Source organism: Hordeum vulgare, chromosome 6H, assembly GCF_904849725.1.
Source record: "Hordeum vulgare subsp. vulgare chromosome 6H, MorexV3_pseudomolecules_assembly, whole genome shotgun sequence".
NCBI classification, from domain to species: Eukaryota; Viridiplantae; Streptophyta; class Magnoliopsida; order Poales; family Poaceae; genus Hordeum; species Hordeum vulgare.
In genome coordinates this window covers 157,241,527-157,251,265 of record NC_058523.1, presented here as the reverse complement: position 1 = coordinate 157,251,265, position 9,739 = coordinate 157,241,527, and the positions used below count along the sequence as shown (strand labels likewise).

At 50.2% G+C, this 9,739-nt stretch overlaps 1 pseudogene; it reads right to left on the bottom strand.

Annotated features, from left to right (window-relative positions):
- Window positions 1-453: 453 nt before the first annotated feature.
- Window positions 454-8,899, bottom strand: LOC123405251 (annotated as a pseudogene).
- Between the last annotated feature and the right edge of the window lie 840 nt (window positions 8,900-9,739).

Genomic DNA, 9,739 nt, shown 5'->3' with positions numbered 1-9,739 from the left:
CTATGACTTTACAAAAAAAATATGGAACGTTGGGCCTTGACGTTGTGAGAGGCAGCCTTGCGCTGCGGCTTGGGCTGCGCCGCCCACACGAGCGGATGGGGCAGCGAGCGAGAGGCCAACGGGAGCTCGCCCCCTTCCTCCTGCCCGAGGTAGGGACACAACGGCGATGGACTCCGGCGAAGCAACGACGCCTGGGGCGGATCCGGCAGGAATGGGTCCATGGCAACAGCATCTGGGCGAGGGAGTGTGGATCTGAGCGTCGACGTGCTAGATATGCGGCTGGGAGCTCGGGCGTCCATGGCGGTGTCTGGTAGAGAAAAGATGGTGAGGCAGGAGAGAGATAAAAGGGAAGAAGAAGGGGCGAGCGACGCTGATGGCCCGCGAGGCTCCGGCCGGAGTTGGTCGACATCGCGAGGTGGACGGGGTCGGGCGGCGTGGGAGCTTCGGCTGCGGTCAGACTCGGAGCTCCTCTCCAGATCTGGCGCGGGGCGCGGGCGACGGCTGTTCGGCCCGGGGCGGCTCAATCTGGGCGGCGGCGGCGGCGTTGTTGTCACCGACGAAGAACCAGCTGGCCACAGTAGTGCGCAGCCGTAGCTGCTCGAAGATGAACACCTGCATCACCACCCGCAGCGGCACCCGCTCGTTCTGCGCTGCATGCGTGCACGCCTCCAGTGACAGCTTCTGGCAGTTCATTAGCCAGCACAGCTGCTCCCGCTCCGACTCCGCCAGCCACGGGTGCGCGTGCTATGACAGAGAGGTATCAAATGCAAGCTCAAGAACATTCATTAATTCATGGCCGCCACTGGCCATTACCTACCGTGATGAAGTTGTCGATGGCGCGGTAGAGGCCGTCTTCGAGGGAGCGGACGTAGTCCGGGACGAGCGCCGCGATCGGCTGGAACTGGGAGCACTTAAGGTTTGCGTCCGTGCCGACCTCGGCGAGGTACCCGTCAACGAGCTTGGCTACCGTGCTGGCCGGCATGAGCTTGCCGGGAGGGGTCTCGTCCGCCGTGATCTCCGGCAAGGGATCGGCGTATGCTGTCGTGTTGGACAGCACGAACTGTTCCAGCATGCGCTGCATGCAGTCCACGTCGTAGAGCGTGTCCGTGGAGTAGGTGGTGTTAGGGATCAGTAGATCCTCCAGCGCCGCCTCCTCCAGCTGCTCGCCAGCCCACCTCTCTAGCGCGTCCCGGCATGTCGCGCGGGCATGCAGGATCGTCGCCATGCGGAGCATGTCGAGCAGAAACCTCGTCGTCGCGACGCCCTTCTCGACTGGGAGCAGTGCCACAATCTCCTCCAGAAGCACGCGCTGCTCGCCGACCACGTCATCAGACGACGTGGTGTCCGACGCAGTGCCACCGCCGACATCGCGCCTGTTGAGGCCAGAGAGGTGCCGCCTGGTGTAGTGCGCGAGCGAGCCTGCGATGCTCTCAGGGCTCATGCCCCTGGCCCGCATCTCGAAGATGAGCCGCTTGTACAGGGGCAACCGGAGCGACGACGCTTGCGTGTATCACCACCCGGCTCCCGGCGAGCGCGGCTTCCCGTAGGTCCCGTTCCACATCACGGGAGGGGCGGCCGCCTCTACGCACCTCGCCGTGTAGTTCTCGGCCATGGGGCATCCAAAGAGCGTCGGGTCGGCGCACGCCTTGGCCGCCAGCGACTTGATGCACCGGGGAGCGAGGAGGAGGTCCTCGACGTGCTGCGGCACTCCGTCATCTCCGTCATCGCAGGCCTGCAGCGCTCGCACGGTGTCTTCCCAGCTGCCGAGCACATCGCGGACGAAGAAGGCCTCGGCGTTGCCGGCGAGGTTGCCCTCGCCGGCCATCCCGAGGCGCTCGGCCGCGCAGCGTACTGGGACCACGTTGGCCACGTTGAGCTCGAATTGGACGTCGTAGCAGAACTTGGCCGCGAGGTCGAAGGCGGCCGGGTCGCCGGGTAGGTCGTCGAGCTGCATGGTGCACTCCTTGCCGCCGTTGTCGTCAGGAGCGGTGGTAGATTCGGTGATGAGCTTCTGTAGAGTGCTGCTCCGGATAATTAAGGGGAACTGGATGAAAAATTGAAAAAACAGAGGGTAAGTTAGTTTGCTGCATGTAGAAAAAATGAACAAGAACCGTACGTTGTTGACTATTTTGTACAAAAGCCCCTACAATTTTAGATAATCAACCCGCAGTACGTTATTAAGTCGAACGAATCGTTTCTCTCTTTTGCATTAAAGCCCCTACAGTTTCAGATAATAAACCCACAGTACGTTTTTTAGCCGGACGAATCGTTTTTTCCTTTTACAAAAAGCCTCCATACTTTTGTACTAGTGAACATGCAGTCCGATTTTAAGTCAGAGCGTTTTCTGAATTTTTACATATAACCCCCTAATTTTTGGATTAAACAACCCGCCATCCGTCTGATTTTTTTTTAAATAATCATATCTTTTAAACCTTAACTTCAATTTCAACATATTATATATGAAATTTGATTAGGAAAATGCATAGTATCTGAATATGATGTAATATCTATCTATTAATTATTTAAAAAAAATAGGGTGCAACCTAAATCAATAATGCATGATTCATCATTTCTTCGTACCAAAGTCGTAATGCAAATAAACATGCCACACGTATTGCTCTTGTTACTTGGCGAGGAACGAGCGAGAGAAATAGTTACAATGAATCAATTACCATCCGTATGCATGTTGTACTTCCACCAGCCTCTCTTTTTGTACATGTCACATGATCGAACATGCTATGTATGTATTTCCTTTGGCCAAATCCACACGTGTACTTACCAACGGACTACACATTTTTTACAGTGAATACATAAATCATTTTTGTAGCATATACATACATTTATAAAACTCATGAACATTACAAGTACATGAATATTTATTTTAGAAATATCCAAACAATTATTGTGATAGTCATGAGCATTAATATTGAAACCGATACGAAACCGATACATAGCATCTTATTTTGTGTTTCATCTGCTGCATGTAACTATGACACATATAGAACTTTTTAAATCTATATGCAAACCATATTTAAATAGAAGACATCTGGAATCTTGAACTGTGTTTTGTAGGCTAAGATCATCTTTGTTTGGGTATTAGCTACAAATACTCAAATTATAGATCATTTTTTTTAATTGAGAGTATGCGGTCTTCTTTCCTCCCGTTGCAACGCACGGGTCCTTTTGCTAGTCTATACCTAATAATAAAGCGGCTATTGCTTCCGTCGGAAAACCCACCGCGACATTTTTATAAAAAAACCCTGTAATTTTTGTTATTCAACCCGCGCTCCATCATTTATTTGCAACGCAAAAGAAAAAGACGATTCGCTGCAAAAATTATACCCGTACGCATCGCCTCCTCCCGTCGATCCAGGGCCACCCTGGCCTGTGCCCACACCGCCGCCACACCACTCGCCGCCGTGGCCGACCTCAACCGCCACCGCTGTCGATCTCAACCCACCCGCCTCCGCGGCCGTACCTCTTCCCGCTCACTGCCCCCCGTTGCGGCGCTCGAGCGCATCGCGTCGACCCTGGTCCATCCTGACCTGTGCCCAGGCCGCTGCCACACCACTCGCCGCCGCGGCTGACCTCAACCACCACTGTTGTCGATCTCAACCCACCCGCCTCCGCGACCGTACCTCTGCCGCTTGCTGCCCCCGTTTCGGCGCTCGAGCACAGCTTCTGGATCAAATCAACGCGACAGCCACAGTGACTGGGGATGATGCGTCTGCTCGATGCAGAACGGCGGCGGCGCGGCGGAGCGAAGTACTTGCAGGTGGAGGCGGGCCTCCATGGCTCACACGGGGAACTCCGAGGTTATGGCGCGGCAACGGCGACTTCTTATGGCCAGATATAGGCGCCTAACCCTTGCTCCCCTCATCATATCCCCCCTCCGGCACGAACTCATCATCTGGTGAGATCCCCTCCCCATGCCTCCAACCGTGTGCCAAGCACCGGCAAGAAATTTTGTTTTGTGAGGATTTGTTTGCTGATGAATGAATGTATTGAATGTAAGATTGTATTGTTGTAGAGACAGAGAATGGAACACCACCTTCAGTTTGTCATGTGATCCCACATTCTCTACCCCATGAGTGAAATAAGATAACAGTCCATTGATCAATTTACGTAGCCTCTTTGTTTTGCTTTGCTTGTCCCGCTCAATTTCTCATCATGGTGAAATTAACAATGGACGGGTTGAATTTTTAACAAAATAAGATAGGACTGACTACATTAGTTAGTTAGCTTATTATTTTAATAAATCAAAATGATTATAAAAGGATTAAAAGTGTGTGATATTTTTTTCTCCCGTTGCAACGCACGGGCCCTTTTGCTAGTATTGTTTCAAGATTTAAGACGACTTTGAAGTACATCGGTTAGTTCGGACGTGTAGGTCGGTAATTAAGGGTTCGACCGGGTTATAATTTTTTGATCGGACACTGACCTCATGAACGTTTGAGGAGGAGGTAGGGGGTTGGTTGTACATGCTCTTAGTATGATGTGCTAGGTAGAAGAGACGAACGACCTCTGCAAAGAGCGGATCATAGCGAGGAAAAAATAGACTACCGCAACTCTCTTTGTTTTCTGCCGACTAAGCCGATGGTTCCTTCTCCTTCATCCGGTCGCTCCGACGACGGGAGAGAAGGGGGAGCTCGGATCCGAGCGTCGATTGTGTTCACAGTAGGGTTAGGGTTGAGGGAGACGCTGCGAGGGTGCTGCGTCTGAATAAGTTTTTTGGGGTTTCTTACGTGGTCACATGGGGCACTTGACTTTGTCTAGGAGGCAACGGGGTTGGGGATCTCGGGTCTCATTGGGGCCGCAGGCTTTTCCCAGACGGTTGGCCAGGCCGCGACGTCAGAACCGGGTCCTAGTTCTCTTCCATCGGAAGGGGTATATGTGGCAGTACTCAAAACACATGACGAAGGCTGGTGCAAGCTTGTTGGATGCACTTGTACATCCTTGTCCTTTTGGTGCGAGAGCAATGAAGAGGTGAAGAAGTTTGGCGGTGATGATGTTGTCATTGAAAATGATGTCTTGCTTACATCTAGTTGCATATTCTTTTGTTTGCACGAATCTTTTGCAAGATTCAGGGCTAATGGCACACAGCCATGAAGATTTCTTGTTTTCTTTTTTTAGTGTGTTCTTCCTTATTCTGTTTTAACCGTGCATCTCTTAGACTCTTAGTGGGTGCTTGTACGGATTCATTACTAATGGGTGCTTGTACAGGTTCATGAATTTATACTGTTTTGTGATCTAAGAGCATCTACAGCCGGACCCTTCGAACCCTCCTCAAACGTCCAAGCAAGCCATCCGGTCACTGTCCGGTCACAAAAAATGACCCATACGCGCCTTTCAAACCGACCTCAAACGTTCGGGCTGACCGACACCCCCCATTTTCAGTTCAAATATGAAGTGGATATGGGGGAGCCCGGATACGCCCGCCACGTCGGACTAATGTCTTGGCCTCACACGGACTCACCAGGAAACCCGGTGGTCTCACGGTCGCCTCAACCATCGGTGCGGTGTGTGTTGGGGAATGTTGCATGGGAAACAAAAAAATTCCTACGCATGAAAAAAACCTATCATGGTGATGATCTTCTAAGAGAGGGGAGATCGGATTCACATACCCTTGTAGATCCCTAAGCGGGAAAGCATTAAGAAACGCGGTTGATGTCGTCGAACGTCTCCGCGTTCTGAATCGCAAGCGTCCCACGAACTCCGTCCCAAACTAGTACCGAACGGATGACACCTCCGCGTTCATCACACGTACAACTCGATGACATTCTCCGCCTTCTTCATCCAGCAAGAGAGGCGAAGAAGTAGCTGAATTCTCCGGCAGCACGACGGCGTGGCAGTGATGGTGGTGGAGCTACTCCGGCAGGACTTCGTCGGGCCGTACCGAACTAGCTACGGGGTGTCACGAAGTGGTGGAGGGAGAGAGGGTTGCACTATGGCTTCGGGTTCCAAAAGTCTCTCTCACCTCCACTATATATAGGTGGGAGGGAGGGGTCGCCCTAGGAAAAAAACCTAGGGTTCGTCCGGCAAAAGAGGAGAGGGAGGAGTCCTCCTCCAACACAACTTGGAAGGAGGAGACCTCCTTCCCCAATTCGATTTGGCCTCCTCTCCTTTCCTTTCTCATCGTTCAGCCAAGGTGGCCCTTCTTGGGTTGGACACTAGCCCACTAAGGGCTCGTGCGCCACCCTTGAGCCTCTTTGATTCTCTCCCGGGTGGGTGGCCCCTCCCGGTGGAACCCTCGAACCCATTCGTCACTCCCGGTACTTTACCGGTAAAGCCCAAAAACTTTTCGGAAGCCAAATGGATACTTCCTATATGTCAATCTTCGTCTCCGGACCATTACATAAACCCTCGTGACGTCCGGGATCTCATTAGGGTCTCCGAACAACCTTCGGTTACAAACATCAATAATTCAACTATAAGGAAACGTCACTGAACCTTAAGTGTGCAGACCTTGCGGGTTCGAGAACTATGTAGACATGACCAAGACACACTCCGGTCAATATCCAATAGCGGGACCTGGATTACCATATTGGATCCTACATAGTCTACAAAGATCTTATCAATTGAATCTCTATCTCAAGGATTCTGTTAATCTGTATATCATTCCCTTTGTCCTTCGGTATGTTACTTTCCCGAGATTCGATCGTCGGTATCTCCATACCAATTTAATGTCATTACCGGCAAGCCTCTTTACTCGTTCTGTAATAAAAGATCTCATGGCTAACCTTTAGTCACATTACTTGCAAGGGTTATTTATGATGTTGTATTACCGAGTGGCCCCCGAGATACCTATCCGTCATACGGAGTGACAAATTCCAGTCTTGATATATGCTAACTCAACAGACACCTTCGGAGATACCTGTAGAGCACCTTTACAGTCACCAGTTACGTTGCGACGTTTGGTACACACAACGCATTCCTCCGGTGTCTGTGAGTTACATGATCTCATGGTCATAGGAATGTATATTTGACATGCAGAAAATAATAGCAACAAAATAACACGATCACATGCTACGTTTATAGTTTGGGTCTTGTCCGTCACATCATTCTCCTAATGATGTGATCCCGTTATCTACTAGGGACATTGTTTTGTCTATATATCCACACATGTATTTGTGTTTCCATTCAAGACAATTATAGCATGGATCATAAGTGATTATCTCGAAACAGGACATATAATAATAACTATTTTATTATTGCTTCTTGGGCATATTTCCAACAGTCTCTCACTTGCACTAGAGTCAATAATCTAGCTTCACATCTCTACGTGATTTACAATGTAACGAATCTAACACCCAGACAGTTCTGGTGTTGATCATGTTTTGCTCCTGGAAGAGGCTTAGTCAACGGATCTGCAACATTCAGATCCGTGTGCACTTTGAAAATATTTATATTGTAATGCCCCAAGTGTGTAATTGCCATATTTGGAACCTATTGCAAGTGGGTCCACCTTGTCTTGGATATGGTAATGTCATTTTGAGCCATGATTTCATGTGTTGTCACCATATTAATGTCTCTCCCTTTGCATGCATGCATACCATATAGTTTCATGCCATGTGTTCTTGTTGTTGCAATGTGCTCTTATGATTCCATGTGTTGCCTTGTGTTGTGTGCATGTGATGTATAACTTGTGTGAGGTGATGCATGTGATAGTATATGCTTAGGTTTCAAAAATCATCATCACCCCTCTCTCTATTTCTCCTATGTCAAGATTCTCTTCTTCCTTTCCTCTTTTAAAAATGCTCATGTGTTAGCTTAGAATTATGGTGGATAAGATGTGTGATTTGCTGATTTTAATGAGGGGTTTAAAAGGGGTAAGCAACTACAAAAAGCCCATACCATGGGTGTTTTGTTAAATAAATGTTTCCTCCGAAATTCTGGTTCTCATTTTTATTAAATAAGTCTTGTTTTTACATGTCCAGAACAAGTACTATTTTATTTTTAGCACTTGTATTTTTTTCCTTGTGCTTTTGTTTTCTCCCTGTCATTTATTTGTTTCCTGTAAATGGAAAGAGCTAGGGGAGTTCCTCTCCTCTATCTGGCGCACCCTGTGGGCTTCTAACCACAGGCCGGCCCACTTCTCTCTTTCCCTCGCGCGCTAGGCCCGTGGCTTTTTCTCTTCTACTTCCTAACGCCGTCGCGTCCAGCTCGCCTTTCCGTCAGGGTCACAGAGAGCTCGGCCGACGCCGTGAGTAGCAGCAGACGTCGAGGCCCCCTCTTAAATTGCGTTGGCGTCCGTGCCTCTCCCCTGTTAGGGTTCCCTCTCTCCCATCCGCCGCCGCCACCTCTCTCCTTCCCCATCTCTCTTCTTTGTCAGGTGAGTCTGTAGGTTCACGCAGAGAGAGAAGAAGTCCATCGCTGCCGAACGGCGTGCTTCCGTCGTCGTCCGCCACCGCCGCCATGTCCAGGAGCTCGGGGTTCAACCCCGCGTTCCATTCCCGTCGTCGGTAGGGTCGGGGAGCGACCACACCGACGGGGCCGAGCTCGTCTCCGCCGCGAACCCGGTGGTCTGCCTCCTCTTCTTCGGTCTGCGGTTCAGGGCTTCATCATCGTCGATCTGCCTCATCTCCGGCGCCCTCCTCCTCCGATCGGTTCCCTCCTTCCTTCACAAGGTGAGGCAGCACCTCCCCTTGATTCTTCCTCCTTGGTTCGGCCTAGGTCCGCCTAGAGCTCGCCGTGCCTCTCTGTCGTAGTAGATCGGCAGCTGGTAGTGTTTGTGGTGCAGTAGCTGTGTAGCGCAGTTCTTGTGAGGCAGTAGCTTGGTGAGTGCCCGCGGTAGATGTGGGTAGCAGGCGGGCGTTTCCCCTCTTGGTGCCGCAGCAGCAGCAGAGATCACGGCGACCTCCCTGTCGACGCGACCTGCGCGCTGTGCAGAGCACCGCATGCTCCCGTTAGTTTACCTTGTTTCAGGTCCCTTCTCTGTCAGTCATCATAACATAGCGCAGTGGTGTTGTCTCTGTTTGATTACCAACAGGTGCAGGGTTCGAGTCCCATTTGGCGCACCCCCCTTTTGCATTATTTTCCTTTGTTGTTGGTAGTAGCATCAGCAGGCAGGCTAACCTGCTCTGTTTCCCTCTTCTGTCAAACTAGAATAGGGTAGCAGAGTGGTGTGAGCAGGGCATGTGCACCAGTAGGTGCAGGGTTCGATTCGCCCTCACACCCTTTTTTTTGTATTTCTTGCTGTGTGTTCTTCCTTGAGTTGTTCCTGTGCATGTGTGTGTGTACTGAGTGTAGGAAAGTTGAGGCATTATTATGTTTCTATCAACAACATGTGGTATGTAGTTTTTCTCCTCTCAAGTGAATTGTGGTGCCTCTACTTTTTGCTCCAAGTCACTTGGTATAGGTGTATGTGATCTAGTGGATTCATGTGCATGTGAAGATAGTGTGGTGATATGATGGTTCCATGATTTATATTGTTTAGTGGATACCCTTCATTTTGGTTCTTGGGAGTAAGCGCTTGCCATGAGGTAGTGGTGGTGATATGTGTGTGGTGAGGCAGTCCCACTTTGCAACACTTGTGCTCCTCCTCATGTTCATATGAAAGAGGGCATGAGGTGTGTGTAAGATCTATGTGGTAGTAGTGTTTGTGGTGTTGTTGTGCATGACACAAACATGGGGTCCAAACCCTCATGTCCATATTGTCTTTGCGCACATGAGCATAGCTATGTGATAGTTGTTCTAGTGAGAGTTGCATGAAATGTTGCACTATTCACTATGTTGGATT